The following is a 21,973-nucleotide window of genomic DNA, read 5'->3' on the forward strand; positions in this document are numbered from 1 at the left end:
GCCTGACCCACAAAACCATTTTTTCCTCCTAGGCCTCCAGGCCTGTGATGGGTGGGTATACCAAAAAGATCTTTCATATACCCTAGAAATATTTTTTGCATTGTCTTAACATTCAGTTTCTCATTACTTATTCAGATTTCCACATATGGCTTGAATTTCTCCTCAGAATATGGGTTTTTGTTTTCTACTGCATGGTTAGGCTGCACATATAAATTTGTATGCTCTGTTTTTTTTTTAAACAAAACTCACAGTTTCAGATAGCCTCTTTTTTTTTTTTTTTACACATATAAGACTACACTTTCAGAAAAAGCCAGGTTACCACTTGAACACTTTGCTGCTTAGAAGTTCCTTCCACTTGATACTCTAAATAACCTCACAAGTTCAATGTTCCACAGATCTCTAGGGCAGTGACAAAATGCCAACAGTCTCTTTGCTAAAGCATAGCAAGAGTGACATTTACTATGATTCCCAATAAGTTCCTCATCTCCATATGAGACCAAATCAGCATGGACTTCATTGTCCCTATCACTATCAGCATATTGGTCAAACCCATTCAACAAGATTCTAGGAAGTTCTGAACTTTTCCACATCTTCCTGTCTTCTTTCAAATCCTTCAACATATTCCAACCTCTGCCTGTTACCCAATTCCAAAGTCGCTTCTACATATTCAGTTCATCTTTATAGCACTACACCACTCCTAATACCAATTTCAGTATTAGTCTGTCTTTATACTGCTGTGAAGAACTGTCTGATACTTGGTAATTTATAAAGAAAAGAGGTTTAATTAACTAACAGTTCTGCATAGCTGAGATGGCCTCAAGAAACTTACAATAAAGGCAGAAGGTGAAAGGGAAGTAAGGATCATCTTACTTGGAAATAGCACAGGGGTTGGGAACAACTGTCAGATAGTTTTAAGCCATCAGATCTCATGAGAACTCACTATCATGAGAACAGCCTGGGTGAAACCACCCCCATAATTCCATCATCTCTCACCAGGTTCCTCTCTTGATACATGGGGATTACAATTTGAGAAGAGATTTGAGTGAGGACACAGAACGAAACCATATCAAGATCTAAGTTCATGCTCCATGACTAATTATTTTCACTTGAGTAAGCTACTAATCTCTTCTAATTTGTGTTGCTTGTAAAATAGGGAAAATAATATATATTTCTTGATATAGGATTGGATACCTAATATAATTGCATTAGTAATTGGATTAACAATGTTTATTTTGGTACTTTTCGAAGTACCAAGTATTTTAAAAAGTATATTTTGATTATTTTAGGATTATTTTTAAAACCTTATATAACTTGCACATTGTTATTAAGTTTAATATTTTTATCTTACCAGTATGAGACTCAAAGAAAGATTATATCACTTTTTAATGTTCATATATTTATTCATTCAACAAATATTTTTGGAAAATATGCTAATAGCCAGATTCTGTTCAGGTGTTGAGACTAGCAATGAACAAATAGAAGTAAGTGGTTTGATTTTTCCTTTTAATGTTTTAAAATTCTGTTTTCTTGTCCTATGGGCATTCTTCCCTGTTTCTCTCACTTAGTATTATGCTATACTATAAGCATTATACTATACTATACTTAGTGAGAGAAACAGGGAAGAGTACCCATTGGACAAGGAAAGAACATCTGAAGGTCTAATAATTACCTCTAACATTTGTCATTTTACTGTTGTTGTAGCCATATGCTAGTCCTGCCATAAATAGAAGGTTTTCCCAAGTTAGTACTTTATTATTTATTCTAGTAATGACCAAGTTAGTGGTGTTATCATATTTCCTTATGGGGAAATTGGAAGAGGAGGTCTTCCTCTTTAGGGTAACATTTAAGCCTTGTACTTTCCTTAGATAATGTTTTAGATAATGCCATATTTTATTCAGCTTTTTTTCGCCCCACATTTCTGTATCATGCCCAGGAATCTCAGGATAGCCAGAGGGAAAACTATGCTGAATTCAGCCGCATTCTGTAACTGCAACTAACTTTACTTTAAAATAATTGGCTCAGTTATTTTACTGGGTCACTATGAAAGTCATAACTTATTCTCATGGTGAGTTTCTTTATTCATTTCTGTGCCCTTTCCTGAGAGCATACCTAATTTGAAACATTTCAATCCATTAGTCACTGTCAGTATCAGTCAATATTGCTGAAAATAAAACTATCACAATGTTTAGTGATTTAAAACATCCATTTCATTAGCCTATGATTCTAAAATTTAAACTGGCCTCAGCAGGGATTCTTCATATGTATACGTGAAGTCAACAACATCTTAGTAAGTTTTCTGACTCTTAGGATGACTAATGGCCAGATGGTGGAGGTGACTGAGCCATGTACCACTTATAATACAGTAAGCCTTGGCTTCAACTTATGTCATCTGTGTAAACTTCCAAAAGATAGAGAGAAAATAGTCAAGTTTTTAGTGGCTTTGACTTAGAACAAGCTCAGTGTCACTTCCGCATAATTCTATTGATCAAAGTGAATAATAAGATTCCAGATGTTCTGATGCAAGGAGATACAAAATCACATTGAAAAATAGCAAGCACATGAAAAGAGAAACAAGTACAGCCATTGATACAAGCAATATATGATAGTTCTTAGTTTGCTGCAATTAATCATATTGCTGTCAGATGCAAAATATACTCGCCTACTCTAAAAACCCTCAAAGTCTTATGTAGGCTTGGCATCATCATCAAAGTCTAAAATCTTGGTATTACTTCATGCTGAGATGAATTTCCAAAATGCAACTTCTCTTTTAATTCATAGATGTACAAATTCAAAATGCAACCTATCTTCTCACACATTTTCAGCATGTGTGATGTGAAAGGGAGATGTAATCACGATACTCCTATTCAAAGGAAAGGAGACTAGAAGTACACAGCAATTATTCCTCTAAAACAATTCCGAAAACCTACTAGATGTACACTTGGGCCCCTATATCCATGTATTCTATATCCATGAGTTCAACAAACCAAGGCTCAAATATATTTAGAAAAAAATTCCACAGAGTTTCAAAAAAACAAAACTTAAATTTCCCACTTGCCAAGTACTACGTTGAATCTGTTCAATGAATTAATAGGTGTGCAGGGCATTGATTATTATAAGTAATTTAGAGATGATTTGAAGTATGTGGGAGGATGGACATTATATGCACATTCTATGTTGTTTTAAATAAGGGACTAGAGCTTTTGTGAATTTTGGAACCTGGGGAAAGGAGGAAGGTTCTGGAAGCAATCCCCTAAAGGATACTAAAATATAACTGTAATAGGCTTATTTATTCCAGAAGTAGTAAATGATCCTTAATCATGGGTTTGTTATGCCATGCAATTGAAGACTTAGGCATTTCTTCTATACTGCTCTATAAAGGAAGCCTCACAGTCCATTTAATTGCTTTTTCAGCCAGCTTTTTACATGTAAAAATTTGGGGACGCGGAGACGTTTATGGAATTTGAACCATTTATTTGCCTTTAACCTAGAATGGTGCTGCTTTTGCTGGCAAGCCTCCCTCAAGAATACTTTGAGATATCTCTAGACAAAATATTCACAAAGCTATACTACAGTTATTTTTGAGACATTGGTCTTTCTATAGCTAGTTCTTATAAGTCAGAACAGCAAAGTTGCTTTGAAAAGGATTTAGGCTGGGTTTATCAGAGCTGTTATTGAAAATTTTGGAGGTTGTCAATATTAAAATGGAATCATTAATGTTAAAATTATCCTGGAAAATAGAGTAAGAAAAGGCTATGGAGAGAGTGTTCTCCTGTTTGTATTACTGATAACAAAAACTTCCACAAAGGACTCTACAAAACACACAATCGTGCACAAAGGGCATTACAACCTTACTCAAAAATTACTTCTGAGAGGACATCTATTGAGCAACTATCTGTCCAACCACAGACTGTTGTCACCCTTATGTTTTATCTTTGTATCCAAGGAAAACTATTTTAAAACAATTACGTAATCCTCCTCATTTTTTATTTGAAAAACCTTTGCTTTCCTTACTCTCTGAATATGCGTATAGTTTGTTATGGCAGGAGTATCCCCATTGCATTATCCTATTTCCAAATAAGTAGCTTTTAAAAAATATTAGAGAATCCCTTTTGTTATTTAGTTTAATAACATAATCACCCACATGGTTGATGCTTACCTCAAAAGAGAATTGTTTGGTGATCTCTGTGCTTTCGTTCTTAGAATGTTGTTTAACTTTCTGCTCAGTTATACTGCTCTTCTGGGAGACAAATTGCATTTTCTGATAATTGGGAAGTGAATTCATCTATTTTAGTCATTGTAGAAAATTAAAAAGATGAGAGAAAAATATTAATGTTTTAATCTGATAATCTTTCCTGGTTGCTCCAATATATATTTATGAGTACTTATCATTTTTTTAAATTATACTTTAAGTTCTAGGGTACATGTGCAGAATGTGATATGCAGGTTTGTTACATAGGTATACACAAGCCATGATGGTTTACTGCACCCATCAACCTATCATCTACATTAGGTATTTTTCCTAATGCAGTCCCTCCCCTAGCCGTCCACCCCCCAACAGGCCCTAGTGTGTGATGTTTCTCTCCCTGTGTCCATATATTCTCATTATTCAACTCCCAATTATGATTGAGAATATAGGGTGTTTGTTTTCTGTTCTTGACTCAGTTTGCTGAGAATGATGGTTTTTAGCTTCATCCATGTCCCTGCAAAAGATATGAACTCATCCTTTTTTATGGCTGCATAGTAGTCCATTGTGTATATGTGCCACTTTTCTTTAGTCTATTATTAATGGGCATTTGGGTTCATTCCAAGTCTTTGCTATTTTGAACAGTGCCACAATAAACATGCATGTGCATGTGTCTTTATAGTAGAATGATGGGTAGCACTATGGTAGTAATGGGATTGCTGGGTTGAATGATATTTCTATTTCTACATCTTTGAGGAATCAGCATACTCTCTTCCACGATGGTTGAACTAATTTACACTCCCACCAACAGTGTGAAAGCATCAATATTTCTCCATTGCTGGCTGCATAAATAATTTATAGATTCAATGTTATCCCCATCAAACTACCATTGACTTTCTTCACAGAACTGGGAAAAAAACTACTTTAAATTTCATATGAAACCAAAAAAGAGCCCACAAAGTTAAGACAATCCTAAGAAAACAAACAAAAAACGAAAGCTGGAGGCTTCACCCTAGCTGACTTCAAACTGTGCTACAAAGCTACGGTAACAAAAATAACATGATAATGGTACAAAAGCAGACATATAGACCAATGGAACAGAACAGAGGCCTCAGAATTAACATCACACATCTACAACCATCTGATCTTTGACAAACATGACCAAAACAATGGGGAAAGGGTATCATATTTAATAAACGGTGTTGGGAAAACTGGCTAGTCATATGCAGAAAGCTAAAACTGGATCCCTTCATTACATCTTACACAAAAATTAACGCAAGATGAATTAAAGACTTAAGCATAAGACCTAAAACCATAAAAACCCTATAAGAAAACCTAGGCAATGTCATTCAGGACCATAGGAATGTGTAAAGACTTCATGACTAAAATGCCAAAAGCAATGGCAAAAAAAGCTAAAATAGACAAATGGTATCTAATTAAACTAAGGAGCTTCTACACAGCAAAATAAACTATCATCAGAGTGAACAGGCAACCTACAAAATGGGAGAAAATTTTTGCAATCTATGCATCTGTCAAAGGGCCAATACCCAGAATCTACAAAAAGCTTAAACAAATTTATAAGAAAAAAAAAATCAAAAGGTCAGTGAAGGATGTAAACAGACACTTCTCAAAAAATTACTTAGCATTTTAAGGAAATAATTAGAGCACATCTGTTACATAGTAGGTCGTAAGTGGGATGAATACTTGTGTTTATTAAATTATTATCTAACATATATAATATCTTCATTCTATAACACTGAAGCCATATAAGAGAATTACAAAGAGTTCTGTATTTTATACTTTAAAATAAAAAAGTAATTATGTAGTTGATTACCTAAGACTTTTGCTTATTAGTCTTCAGTGATCATTATTAAATGAAGATATTCATTCATAATTATATTTAAATTGTATGTCTAATTTAAATTACCATAAATAAATTCAGTCATGATTTGGTATGCTGATATATGATTAAAGCAAAAACATAAATTATTCAATGAAAACGTAGCGTATTCAGTAAATTTAGGAATAAAGTGTTGATTAGTTATTTTCTATAGCAAAATGGGATTTTGCAATAAATATTTATATTTCTGTGGTTGTATCATTTTATCTGTGCTTATTCAAACATAAAGGTCTAGGGTAACAGGTGTCAACTTCTACAAAATATATAAAATGCTTGTATCTTTATGACCATGACAATTTATTTAAGTCAGTAATTGCAATTAAATAAAGTTATCTTAAATTTTTCTTTAGTTTCTAATGGTTTTCCATAGCTATTTCTCAGTCAAATACGTAATTTCATGTCTGTAAATAGTTGGATCAATAATTTTCATTATATTTAAATCATTATTTTATGCTAATGATATTTCATACCAATGAAAGGATATCCCTGACCGTAGATTGTAGTTATTGCTTTAAAAATGTTTAAATTTTATCATTGTTATTCTATTTTTGTAAATAAAAATATTTTCCATAAGAAAGCCAGCCCTATCAACTCCTGCATATTCAGCCTTTGAGTTTGCCTAGCTGAAGTCCAGATATCATGGAGCAAGATATTTCAAGAGTGGATCTTGAATTATTTTAGAATAACATTTACATGTAAATCTAGAGTTTTAATATTTTCCTGAAGCATTCGTTTCCTTTATTCTTAGACATTCCTTTCATATAAATATTGTTGACATTTATTCTTATTTAATTCTATTAATATATTTATTTAATGAATTAACTATACTAACAAAAGTAAACCTCCCAGAGGTGGGTCCCACTGTCCTTACTTGCTCCCTTAAAATATTTATAATAATAGAAATAATTATTAAATTCTTGTTGAACACATTTCCAATATGCCAGACTGTTTAAATACTTTCCACATATTAATTCACTAAATACAAAAATCTATGAGGCATTATTATTGTATTCCTTTTATAGTTAAAAAAACTCATGTAATAAAGTTAGGCAATTTGCTCAAAATTAGAAAACTCTAGGAGATTGCAGCAAGTTTTAAAAGAATTACTGAGAATTCTGTAACATTTTTTCCAAGGGCAACTTGGGTGACTCATAATAATAGAAGGTGATAAAAGGCATATTGATAGCTTCAGAGGAGGTTAGGTTGAAGACAGTGATGCAATTGCCACTTTATTTCCCGAAACTCTGGCAACTGGGGCCTTCAGTAGGCCTATGAGTAGTGAACACCGTGCCGTAAGTAGCAGCTAAGAAGAGACCAAATGTAGGCATTTAAATTTGCATTAGTTCTAGTCTAATAATTCTACCATCCCAGATTACAGACAGATGAGTGAATGAGCCTTCAGATGCTTCCGGCCCCACCAACTCTTTTATGCCCAGCCTTTGAGTTTGCCCACCTAAAATTCAGATTTCATGGAGCAGAGATAAGTGTCCCCAACAGTGTCCTGTCCAAATTATCTACCAAAAGTACCCATGAGCATAATAAAATACAGCCATCCCTCAGTGAATGTAAGGGAGCGGTTACAAGAACTCTACTGTATACCAAAATCAGTGCATACTCAAATCCCTCTGTTGACCCTTTGCAACCCAACATTCAAAAAGGTAATTTTCTGTATAATCTACTTTCACATCCCTCTAATACTGTACTTTTGATCCACAGCTAATTTAAAAATACCTGCATATAAGTTGACCAAGACAGTTCAAACTGGTATTGTTCAAGGTTCAATTGTAATTGTCTTAAACTGCTAAAGCATAAAGTATATGTTACACTGCAGTAGAAACTGAAACAGGAGGAGCCAGGATTTCCACACAGGTAGTCTGGCTTCAGAAGTTATGCTCTTAACAACTACTGAATGGAATCTGATACCAGAAAAAGTCTGCAAAGTTAAAGGATAGTTTCTAAGTTTATTCAGTGTTTTGCGTATCAGCTATGTAGCAGATGTGCCATTATGCTGAAGAATTGTCTACTGGATGACAGCCTGAAGCTTAAACACCAAAAATATGTTGCTACTATAACCCCGATCCACCCTGTGAAACCAAGGACAATAATTCAGCTACAAATAAAGACCTGCACAAAGCCTCAGACCCTGAAAACACTGAGAAAAGAAGTCTAACTGTGATCAATTTATACCACATTTAAAGGAACCCCAGCACATGAAAATGAGAAAGAACCAGCATAAGAACTTTGGCAACAAAAAAATCCAGAATGTCTTTTTTCTCCAAATGACTGTTCTAGTTCACCAATAGTTCTTAACTTGGCTGAAATGGGTAAAATGACAGAAACAGAATTCAGAATATGAGAGGAACAGAGACCATTGAGATTCAGGAGAAATTTGAAACCCAATTCAAGGTATCTAAGGTATACAATAAAATGATACAGGAGGTAACAGATAAATGGCCATTATTAAAAAGAACTGATCTGATCTTTTAGAGATCAGAAAAACATTCCAATAATTGCATGATGCAATCATGAGTATTAATAGCAGAAAAGATCAAGCTGAGAAAAGAATATCAGAGCTTGAAGACTGGATTTCTGATATAGGACAGTCAAACAAAAATAAAGAAAAAAGAGCAAATAACATCCCTAAGAAATATGGAACTATATAAAGAGACCAAAGGTAAGACTCAAGGTCATCCCTGAAAAGTCAGAGAAAAAGTAAACAACATGAAAAACATATCTCAGGGTATTACTCATGAAAACTTTCCCAACCTTGCTAGAGAGGTAACATTTATTTTTGAGAAATGCAGAGCCCCGCTATAAGACACAACACAGGAAGACCATTCCAAAGACAAATACTCATCAGTGTTAAAAGCAGCTAGATCCAGGATCGGAAGAGGCAAAGCAAGTACCGCATTTTGGCCAGGGGCCTGGCATAAGGTTAGAAAGGCATTGGACGCTCTCTTGACACATTGCAAGTCCAGGAAGAACGATTATGGGTTGCTTTTGAATGAGAATGAAAATTTATTTTTAATGGTGGTATTATGGAAAATTCCAAGCAAAGAACTGAGGGTCAGATTGCCCTTACCTCATGGTATTTGCTCGGATTTAGAAGATATCTGTTTATTTATGAAGGACGAACCCAATTCAATTCCTGAAAAGACAGAACAGTTCCATAGAAAGCTTTGTAAACAAGCATGGAATTAAAACCATTTCTCAGATTATCCCGTTTCAAACTCTAAAGAATAAATATAAACCCTTAGAAGCCAAGCTCTGCCTTCTGAGCACTTTTGACTTCTTCCTTACTGATGCCAGAATTAGGCGGCTCTTACCCTCACTCATTGGGAGGCATATGTATCAAAGAAAGAAAGTTCCAGTATCTGTAAACCTTCTGTCTAAGAATTTATCAAGAGAGATCAATGACTGTATAGGTGGAACAGTCTTAAACATTTCTAAAAGTGGTTCTTTCAGTGCTATACGCATTGGTCACATTGGAATGTAGATTGAGCACATCACTGAAAACATTATTGCTGTCACCAAAGGACTTTCAAAAAAATTGCTGGAGGAGTAGGAGAACGTGAAACTCCTGTTTGTGAAAACCGAGAAATTGGCTGCTCTTCCCATCTTTTCCTCGTTTGTCAGCAATTGGGATGAAGCTACCAAAAAATCTATGCTTAATAAGAAGAAAAAAGAGGCAGGGAAAAAACGAAAAGAAGGAAATCATGAAAAACAAAAGGAGAGGAACAAAATCAGAAAGAAGAAACAGCAGGCTAGCAAGCCTGCATCAGCCCTTAGTAAAGACGCCGTGGCACCTGAAAGTGGTGACGCTACAGTGAAGAAACCTGAATCGAAGAAGCAGCAGACCCCAGAGCATGGGAAGAAAAGGTGTAGCAAATGAAAAGCCCAAGTTCAAGTGGCAAATGACTCTGAAGACGAAATTCCACAGCTGGTACCAATAGGAAAGACTCCAGCTAAGGAGAATGTAGAGACTCAAAAACATGCCACAGGGAAGAAGTCTCCAACAAAGAGTCCTATTCCCAGCACACCTCGTGGGAAGAAAAGAAAGGACTTGCCAGCATCTGAGACCCCAAAAGCTACAGAACCTGAGACCCAGGGAAAGGCCCACGGAAGAAGCCAAAAATCAAAGAGGCAGTGAAGGAAAAAAATTCTTCGCTGGGGAAAAAAGATGTGAGACAGACTCCTAAAAAGCCAGAGGCCAAGTTCTTCACCAGTCCTAGTAAATTTGCAAGAAAAGCTTCCCACACCCCCAAAAAATGGCCCAAAGAAACCAAAGTACCCCAGTCAACCTAAAGTCAGTGATTCAACCAGAAGGGAACCTCAGAGCTGCCCTCAGAGCTTATTAGAAATACTCAGGTTCTGACCCCATTGGCAGCCTTCTCCAAGCGTCAGGCCTAGACTTAAAGATTTTTTTAAAACCTCCATAGGTAATTCTGACATATGTTCCTGGGTATAGCAATCTATTTTTAAATTGTCCTTCTGCATGTTTGCTAACATAATAGAAGAAATATAGAGTGCTTCTCTATGGTTGTTCAGCTCTTTGGGAAGCCAAGGTGGGAGTATTATTTGAGCCCAGGAGTTTGAGACCAGCCTGGGCAACATGTGAAATCCCATTTCTACAAAAGAAAAAAAAATGGTGGCATGTACCTGTGCTCCCAGCTACTCAGGAGGCTGAGGTGCAAAGATCAAGTGAGCACAAGAAGTCAAGGCTGCAGTGAGCCATGATCACACCACTGTGCTCCAGCCTTGGTGACAGTATGAGACTGTCTCAGAAAAACAAAAAAATAAAGTTTAACATTGCTTTGCTTCTGAAAAAAAAAATAAAAAAAAATAAATAAAAATAAAAGCAGCTAGAAAGAAGGGGCAAGTCACCCACCCTAAAAGAACCCCATCAGGCTACATTCCACAGAAACCCTACCATACCCTATATTGGGAGTCTATATTCAGCATTTTTAAAGACAAGAATTTGCAACCAAGAATTTTCTATACTGCCAACATAAGGTTCATATGGTAAGGAATAATAAGATCATTTACAGGCATGCAAATCTAAGAATTTGTTACCTCCAGATCTGTCTGACAAGAGGCCCCAAAGGGAGTGCTACATAAGGAAAGGAAAGGTCTTTACCATGCACTACAAAAAAACACTTAAGTACACAGACCAGTAACATTAAAACATAACCACACAAAGAATTCTGCATAATAACCAGCTAATAAGACAATGATAGGAGTAAATCCCTATATATCAATACTAACCTTTAATGTAAATGGGCCAAATACTCCAATAAATTAGGCAGAATGGCAAGCGGATAAAGAAGCAGGATTCAGTGGTATGCTATCTTCATGAGCTCTATATCACAAGCCATGACACATACATATTCAAAGTAAAATGACAAAAAACGTATATCAAGTATATTAGTCTGTTGTCACACTGCTATAAAAAATACCCAAGACTGGTTAATTTATGGAAAAAGAGATTAAATTAACTCACAGTTTGGCAGGCATTATAAGAGGCATGACTTGTGAGACCTTAGAAAACTTAAAATCATGATGAAAGGTGAAGTGGAACCATGTACAATATTCCCATGGTGGAGAAGGAGACAGACAGTGAAGGGGAAGGCTCTTCACACTTTCAAATAATCAGATCTTGTGAGAACTCTATCATGAAAACAGTATGGAGGGAAATCCACCCCCATGATTCAGTCACCTTCCACTAGGCCCCTCCTTCAACACTGGGAGTTACAATTCAACATGAGATTTGGGTAGGGACACAGGACTAAACCATATTACCCAGCAAATAAAAAACAGAAAAAAAAAAAATCTACAGTTGCTATCCTAATTTCAGACAACACGGACTAAACAGCAAGTATAAAAAGACAAATAAGGGCATTATATAATAGTAAAGGGTTCAATTCAACAAAAGATCTAACTATTTTAAATATATATGCACAAAACATAGGAGCACCAAAATTTATAAAGAAACTTCTGAGAGACCTATGAAGAGAATTAAATTTTCACATGATAATAATGAGAGATTTCAACACCCTACTGACAGTATTACAGAGATCATCAGGTTAAAAAAAATTTAAAAAAATTTAGTGTCTGAACTTGATACTTCACCACATGGAACAAATGAAAATCTACAGAATTTTTCACTCTAAAACAACAGAATATATATTCTCCTCATTGCCACATGACATATACTCTAAAATTGACCCCACAATTGGTCACACAACAGTCCTCAGCAAATTTAAAAAAGAAATTACACCAATAACATTCTTAGACCACAGTGCAATAAAAGTAGAAATCAATAGTAAGAAAATTGCTCAAAGCCATACCATTGCATAAAAATTAAACAACCTTCTCTTGAATGACTTTTGGGTAAATAAGAATTGTATTAGTCTGTTTTCACACTGCTGATAAAGACATACCTGAGAATGGGCAATTTCACATAGCTGGGGAGGCCTCACAATCATAGTGGAAGGCAAGAAGGAGCAAGCTATTTCTTACATGAGTGGCAAAAAGCAAAGATAGAGATTTTGTGCAGGGAAACTTCTCTTTATAGGGCCATCAGATCTCATGAGACTTATTCACTGTCACAAGAACAGCATGGGAAAAATCTACCTTAATGATTCAGCTACCTCTTACTGGGTCTCTCCCATAGCAGGTGAGAATTCAAGATGAGATTTGGGTGGAAACACAGCCAAACCATGTCAAGGACATTAAGGCAGAAACGTTGTATCTAGTGAAATCAAATATACAACATGCCAGAATCTCTGGAGACACAGCTAAGGCAATGTTAATTTGGAAATTTATAGCACTAAATGTCCAAATCAAAAAGTTAGAAAGATCTCAAATCAACCCCTTAATATAAAAAATAGAAGTACTAAATAAACAAGAGAAAATTACCCCCAAAAGAAACAGAAGACAAGAAATAACCAGAGTCAGAAGTGAACTGAAAAAAATTGTGACATAAAGCTATACAAAAGATTAAAGAATTCAAGAATTGGCTCTTTAAAACGTTCATAAGATAGACCAATAGCTACAGTAATAAACAACAAAAACAAAAAAATAGAAGATCCAAATAGACACCATTAGAAATGACAAAGTAGAATTACCAATAATACCACATAATTTTTTAAAAAATCTCCATAGGCTATTATAAACACCTTTATGCACATAAACTAGAAAACCCAGAAGAAATGGAAATATTCATGGATACCTACTACCTCCCCAGCATGAAATGGGAAGAAATTGAATCCCTGGAAAAAAAACAATAAAAAGTTCCAGATTGAATCTGTATGAATCTGTAATTAAAGAAACCTACCAACCAAAAAAAAAAAAAAAAAAGAAAGAAAGAAAGAAAAATGTAATAAAATAAAAAGCCCAGGGCTAGCTAGATTTAGATTCATGGCCACAATCTGCCAGATCTATGAAGAAGAGCTGGTACCATCCTTCTGAAACTATTGCAAAAAACCAATGACGTTTTTCACAGAATTCCAAAAACAGATTTTGCAATTCAAATGTAACCAAAAATGAATCCAAACACCCAATGCAATCCTAAGCAAAAAGAAGAAAGCGTCATCTTACACAACCTCAAACTATACACCAAGGCTACAGTGCCCGAAACAGCATGATAATTCCACAAAAGCAGATATATAGACCAATGGAACAGAATAGAGAGCTCAGAAATAATGCCACATATCTAAAGCCGCTTAATCTTCAACAAAGTTCACCAAAACAAGCAATGGAGAAAGACTCCCTATTCAATAAATGGTACTCAGATAATTGGCTAGCCATATGCCGAAGATTGAAATTGGACCCCTTTTTTATGTCATATAAAAACAATCAACTGATGATAGATTAAAGACTTAAATTGAAAACTTTAAGCTATAAAAATTATACAATTTAACCCAATAAATACCATTGTGGATATATGCTCCAGAAAAGATGTTATGATAAAAATGAAAAAAGCAATTGCAGCAAATTAAACCAAAGATCTATAGAGTAAAAGAAACAAATTATAAACAGAGTAAACAGACAACTTACAGAAAGGGAGAAAATATTTTCAAACTATGCATCCAGCAAAGGTTAAATATCCAGAATCTAAATGGAAATTCAACAAATTTACTGACAAAAAAACAAACAATTCCATTCAAAAGTGGGCAAAGGACATGAATAGCCACTTCTCCAAAGAAGGGCCTACTCAGAGCTCTGGAAAACTTGCTGTCCTAAAAGAAAGGACACAAGACTGGTTTGCTTTACCACATGCTGATTGTACAGCTGTAGGACCTTGAGCAACAGCCAGGTAGTGGTTACAGCAGGCCTTGGGTGAGACACAGTGCTGCACTGGTTTGAGGTCTGATTCAGTGTAATCCCAGTGGTAGCAGCCATAAGTGTTCTTGTATCACCTTTCTTGATTCTGTTTGATAGAAAGTAGGAGTGTAGAACAAGTCTTTTCCTGGTAATCAAGATAATTCTTCTAGATTTTATCTAAGAACACCAAGGTGGTACCTCTATGATTCTGCAAGAACTACAGCATTACTGGGATTGGCTTGCCCCTAAGGCAGACATGAATAAATGCAATGGCCAAAAACTTGTATTACCATACTCAAGTTCCGTAAAACATCTATAAAGCATTCTCAAGAACTGAGAGTACAAACAAACTCAGACTGCGGAAAGTCTATGAATAACTAACTCTTAAATGCCCAGAAACTGACAAACATCCAAAAATATCAACACAATTCAGGAAATCATAATCTTACCAAATGAACTAAATAAGACACCCGTTGCCAATCACAGAGAAAGAGATATGTGACCGTTCAGAGAATTCAAAATAACTATTTTGAGGAAATTAGAAGGAATTCAGTATAACAGAGAAGAAATTCAAACACTATCAGGAAAATTTTATAAGAAACTTGAAATAATTGAAAAAATCAAGTAGAAATACTGGAATTGGAAAATGCAATGACATACTGAAGAATGCATCAGTCTTTCTTTTTTAAATTCTTTTTCTTTTTTTTCCTTTTATTCATATTTTAAGACAGGATATCACTATCATCCAGGATGGAGCACAGTGAAAAGGTCTTGGTTCACTGCAGCCTCTGCCTTCTGGGCTCAAGCAATTCTCCTACCTTAGCCTCTCAAGTAGCTGAAACTACACATGCATACTACCATGCCTGGCTTTATTTTATTTTATTTTATTTTGGATGAGATTCCTTTTTTAAAGACAATAATACAAAAGACAAAATTTAAAAGTTGTTTATATATATATTAAATACGCAATACTGACAAATCCTTAGCCAGACTAAGACAAAGAGAGAGAAAATCCATGTTGCTCAGACTAGTCTCAAACTTGTGGTCTCAAGCAATCCACCCACCTCAGCTTCCCAAAGTGCTGGAATTACAGATGAGAGCCTTTTGTTAGTAACACAAAGGATAAATGTTTGAAGTGATGGATTGTCCATTTACCTTGAGGTGATTATTACACATTGATTATTATACATTATTACATATTGTATGTCTGTATCAAAATATTCTATACACCCCCAAAATATATATACCTACTACGTACCCACAAAAATTAAATCTAAAAAGTCAAAAAATATCCATTGTATATCTAGATCACAAGCATTTTTGTTATGAATATATATATTTTTAAATTTGGAATTTTAAAAATTAATTTTAACTGACATATAAATTGTATGCATTTATAGTGTACAACATGCTGTTGTGAAATATACATACATTGTTGAATGGCTAAATCAAGCTAATTAATATGTTAATTTCTCACATACTTACCAATTTTTGTGTTAAGAACTCTTAAAATGTACTTTTCAGTGATTTTCAAATATACATTTTTATTAACTATAGTCATCATGTTCTATAACAGATATCTTTAACTTATTCCTCCTGTCTGACTTTCATATTGTTTGACTTACCTCTCTCCAACCTTCTGCCATCCATCCACTGTTTATTTTTGAACTTTTACTCTGTTTTGATTTGAATTCTTTTTTTAAATTATTTTTTAAAATTTTTATCATTATTGTTTTTTTAAAAAAGATGGAGTTTCATCATGATGGTCAGGCTGGCCTTGAACTCCTGACCTCAGGTGATCCACCCACCTTGGCCTCCCTAAGTGCTAGGATTACAGGCATGAGCCATTTCGTCAAGTCAATTTGAATTTTATATTGAGGTAATCATATGATACTACATTTACAGCTTTTTTTTTTTCCTGATTTCTATCATTAAATTTGTCAGTAATCAAACAGCATATAGATGAAATCACCTAGCATATACTCTTTAGTGCCTGCCTTCATTCTCTGATCATTTGGTGACAAATTCATCTTTCTTGTGACTATCTGTAGTCTGTTTTATTAGCTTGTGATTTAGTATTCTATTGCATGGACATACCGCGTTTTCTCCACTATTCTACAGATGTACATATAGGTTTATTCTATATTTTAGATATTAGAAATAAAGTTGTTATGCAAATTATTTTATCTGGATTTCTTTATTTTTGTAGGCACATGGTTTTATTTCTGCCTAGTAAACATCCAGAAGAGAAATTGCTAGGTTATAGTTATATAAGTTGAGTATCCCTAATCTGAGAATTCAAAATCCAGGACTTTTTGACTTTTTGAGCACAGATATAATACCAGAGGTAGAAAATTCTATACCTGACTATTTTAATTTTAGATTCTTCTATTAAGGATGCTCAACTTGGACAGGTATTCTGGTGATGCTGCTATGCTGCTTAGTTATCCTGAACACATTTTTTTACTCTAGTAATGCAACGCCATGTTTTTTACTGTTAAATATTTACATGCAAAGAAGTATTTAAAAAATTGTTTATGGGTTACATATATATTCAGTCAGGAATGACACCAAAAAACCATAGATTGTCCACTAGGTGGCTGAGATAGTGACACCTTTTGCTTTTTGGTGGTTCAGTGTACACACACATTGTTTTATGGATACATTATCTAAAATATTGTGTAAAATTACCCTTTGGCTATGTGTGAAAATGTTTATGTAAAACATAAATAAATTTTATGTTTAGACTGGGTACATATCCAAGATATTTCATTAGATATGTACAAATATTCCAAAGTTTAAAAAGATGAAATCTAAGAAAATTCTAGTCTCAATAATTTTGGATAAAGGATACTCAGACTGTATTTTAAATTTATTAGAATTTATTGATAAATTCTCAAATCTGAGAATCTTTGTATTCCTATTAACAATGTTTTATGGATCCAGTTGTTCTACATCCTTGCCAATGCTTACTGTTATCAATATTTTGAATTTTAACTATTTTGATATATGTGTATTACATCTAATTTTTATTTTAATTTGCATTTCCCAAATAACTAATGACATTGATAATCTCTTGACATGTTCAGAAGACATTTGGATAGCTTTTTTAATTTTATTTTGCTGGTTTCTGTCATTTCTTCCTTTTTAATCAACTTATTTATATGTCATAGATTTTTATGTGTTTTAGATATAGCGACATATTCTGATATATGGGTTGCAAATAGTTTCACCTTTTTTGTGGCTTGGTTTTTAATTTGCATTTTTTGGTGTATAGTGGTAAAATATACATTTTTGTATTTGTGTGTAAAGTAAAATCTAAAATTATTGCTTTCTTACTCTAATTGTTGATATTAGTCAGATCACAACTCTCCTATGCTTTATGGTTGACTAGAATCGTCCTTCAGATTTTATAAGTATTTTCACTTTGGCCTACTGTTTCTTACTTTTGGACCTTTATTATTTATAAAAGTTTGGCTAAAATAGACAAAAGAATGTGACATTTACTGCATTAGAGGAACTATGGGAATCAAAAGTTTTTCTTTCTTTATAGGCTGTGGGAGTGGTAACATTAGCATATTTTCTGCTATATGCAATTTTCTGTTAATCATTCTCTTGGAATGTTTTCATATTTTAATGAAATGATGAGCATTGCTTTTCAACACAAAAATGCCTACTATAGAGCTTCACTTTCTTTCCTAAATTGTTCACAAATGTAACTCTCAAATTGATAAATTAAGTGACTCTATGGACTACTTAAAACTATAGTTCCTGAAATTTGAGAAGGGCACGTCTTAAGAATTCTATCAATGAAAATGAATAACTCCAGATATAAAGATAATAGAGCACTCATAGAATTTATAATACTAAAATATATGATTTTCTACTGCATTAAAACATAGGCTTTTTAAAAAAAATCTGCTTAATGGAGACTTTCTTATTTAAAATCATGTATCTATCCATATCCTGAGCTAAGAAAAAAGAAACCATGCAATTTATCTCCTAAGGAAAACTAATAATAATATTCATCCATGTTAAATTAAAAACACAGATGACTTCTGTTGTCATTCAAGTTAAAGTAGAATCTCTACAATCTATCTTTCCTGCTATTATGACTACAGCTGTGGATAAAATATAAAAAACAACTATGAGAAAACTGCATAGTAAACTGAATATAGCTGATTGAGGAGGAAAACAAAATTTACCAAACATTTATTAGGGTGACACATGAACAGTACAGCTTCAAAGCAAGCAGAAGGAATACAGTTTTAAAGACAAATATGGAAATTATAAAATACATAATATAAAATAAAGAAATCAAACAAATCAAAAGTTGATTCTTTGAAAGATCAACAAAATTGACATAATGTTATCTTAACTGATCAAATAAGACAAGAGAGATGACAACTTAGAAAAATTAGAAATGAAAGAATCAGAATCACTTCTGACATTACAGAGAAAAAAGAAAAATCAAAAGCATATACCAGTAACAATTGTATACTAACAAATTAAATCTACAGCTTTCTATAAACACATGTGCTACTAAGACTCAAGATTCAAGATCACATAATAGAGCTTAGACACATAGTAAGTAAAAATACTGAATTCATTATAAAAAGTTTCCTGAATAAAGAGTCTAGTGGCTTCACTGGTGAATTCTACCAAATATTTAAAGAAAATTTAACAATAATCCTTTACAAACTCTTGTGATAAAGTGGAAGATGAAGGAACATTGTTTATCTCATTCTTTGAAGTCAATCTTATCCTTATACCAAAATCAGGCAAAGACTTTACCAGAATCTAAACAAAACAACTGCAGACCACTGTATCTTTTAATTTAGATGCAGACATTTTCAAAATACTACTACTTTGCAAAGGGTGATAACACATTATTTGAATAAAAAAAGAAACGACTCAGTTCACATGAAGTACAAAAATCAATTCTAGATAATTGAAGATCTAAATGTGAAACATAATAATGGTAACATAAGAAAAAACCTTAACAAATTTGTAGTAAGAAAACATATCTTTCCAAAGGACCAAAAATCACTGACATAAAGAAAATGATTAAAAGTAGGAATTTATGTATATCAAAGACACTATTGAGAAGGTGAAAAATAAAGCCACACAGACAGAAGATAGTTGACAAAAAATGAAGCCAGAAGAATTGACTGTTGGCAAAAACTGGAAAGGTATTAAATACAGAATATATAAAGAATTCCTAGAAATTCATATAGGACAAGAAATTTAATTGTCCTTCTTACAAGCAACACATACAATAAGCACAGGCACACACACACACAACTTAAAACTTAGAAAGATTTCCAATATTATTTGTGATCAGAATAAAAATATATTTGCTGTACTTTAGAATTATTTATAATCTGATTCCTGACTCTCACTCTAACCTTATTTTATGCAGCTTCTCCCAAAAAAATCCAAGCTATTTCCTTCCAAGGAGTTTGCAGAGTGAGAGTTTTTACAAAATTTCTTTTTCTTGCCTTTATACTGCCCAAACTTTAGGCCTTGCCTTAAGTGTAATCTCTTTATATGCTATTTAAGAATAAAAAGAGACAACAAAAAGTCAGAAATTCAAAGCACAAGTATTATGCTTATTGTTTCTGGCTTGAAGAGATATAATATGGCATGTAAAGTATTACAAGGAAATGAAATTTGAATAATCTGAATGAGACTGGACAAATATTCCTCTTCAGTGCTTTCAGATAATGACCCACCCCAATGGATCTATTGATTTTGGTCCTGGGTAATCAAGGCAGAAATGCCATCTGAGCAACCTGGACTTCTGACCCATAGAATGGATAATCAACAAGTCATCATTGTTGTAAACACTAATTAGCAGTAATTTGTGTGGGGGGCACATGGCAACATATTCAAGCTTATGTACATGGCATCTGAGGTTGGGGCAAGGGAAAAGTACTGATACAGTGTGTGTATGTTATTTGTGCATGGAAATAAAAGTCCTTCACCCTGAAAATAGGACGGGGAGTGCAGTGTGTGGTGTGATAAGGAACGTTGAAAACAGCCTTCTGAGAATGCAGCTTGAATGTTGTGCAAGGTCCCAGGAGCCTCAGCAACCCACCTCAAATGACCATTTAGTGGATGTTTGTAGTTAATACAAGCCTTTTCAATAAATACTTGGTGGATGAGTGCTGAGGCAGGCTTTCTCGTAAGAGCTACCCCCAGCCCCACTCAGCTGGAACTGTCTGAATACTTTGTTCTTGGCGTTCATTGCAAGCTATAAGCTCTGCAACTGGTATTTTTCCATGCCCCAACCTAAAATGCCATGTACATTCATCAAATTTTGGAGAATCCCGGTAAGGGGCAGTCCTGACTCCCATTAGGAGGATGTGATGCACATGTAAAATATCAGGGGATAAGTTACCATGGGTCAAGAAATGACCACAAAGCAGAAAGTATTTTTAAAATAGTGCAACAGCTACTTAAGGCTATCCAGTGCACTGTAGAGCCTGGAGCTCTACACAAGCTTATGCTCTTAACTTGGCAGGAATTACCTGGGTTTCCTGATCAAGGAACCTTAGATTTAGAATTATGGGAGCAGGTAGTTTGCTGCCTGGAAAAAGGATATGAGCAAGGTCATTTTACTAATGTTACTATTTTGACCACCTGGGCGATGTTATGCTCTGCATTGTATCCTCTTTATCTGCTAGATTTCGGTGAGTCAGACCACCCATATTCTCCACCTGAAGGGAATTCAGGAGATTCAAAGGAGAAGGAAAAACAGAAACCACAACAACAGGATGATATTTCTCTCCCTGTTTCATTTCCTTCTATAGGAAATAGGAAGAGATTTTATTCTACTAGTGAGGATAAGGATGGACCAGAGCCTTCTCCTCCCCATGTAGAAAAGCCAGCACCCTCCTTTCCTCCACCCTTAAAGAGACCTGCATTCTTTGGCCAAGTTTAGGCAACAGCACCTCCCATTCTCCCTTGAGGAGACTGGAGGCTGCCAAGAGATGGTTCTTGGATAAGATCCCCCATCAGTGAACATCTATATTAGCTGGTGGCCGTGTCTCCTTGAAAAACTTCCCAGCTGGAGGGATGCCTCTAGGAGGGAAGACAAGTGGCTGATTATGATTATCTTCCAAATATGCAGTTTCTCACTTCCTACTTCCAGCATCGGCCTTTCTAAACTTGTCTTTTTCCTGTCTCCCTGGAGTATAAAGGGAAGTTGCATGCTGCCTCCTGGGTTTTATTCCAGAAAGCTCTGGCTTTCTTGCTGCTCACAGAGGCCTGGGGCAGGAGAGTTGCTAAGATGTCATGGAGGGTTCATTTAGTCCCTGGAAGTCTAGGCAAGTTGCCCCTTTCTGGGTTTGTGGTTATAAATGGGTGGCCTAGAGGCACAGCCCAAGTCCCTGGGTGGCTGCAGGCAGCTCCAGCTTGGTCCTAAGGCTCCTCCTCACCATGGTTATGTGCCTTAGTAACTGTGCCCAGAAAATGGCCTGCTGCTTGCTGTGCTGCTGCCTTTTCTACTTCTGTCCTTCCCTGCCACCCCTCTCATGTCTCGGCTGACAAGCAATTCCTTG

The 21,973-nt window shown here is 34.7% G+C and overlaps 1 pseudogene; it reads left to right on the plus strand.

The window, feature by feature from the left end:
- Positions 1-2,040: 2,040 nt before the first annotated feature.
- Positions 2,041-10,508, plus strand: LOC116565675 (annotated as a pseudogene).
- Positions 10,509-21,973: the final 11,465 nt, after the last annotated feature.

The sequence above is a fragment of the Sapajus apella genome, unplaced genomic scaffold (genome assembly GCF_009761245.1).
Source record: "Sapajus apella isolate SASKATOON/1434 unplaced genomic scaffold, GSC_monkey_1.0 scaffold41, whole genome shotgun sequence".
In the NCBI taxonomy this organism is placed as follows: domain Eukaryota; kingdom Metazoa; phylum Chordata; class Mammalia; order Primates; family Cebidae; genus Sapajus; species Sapajus apella.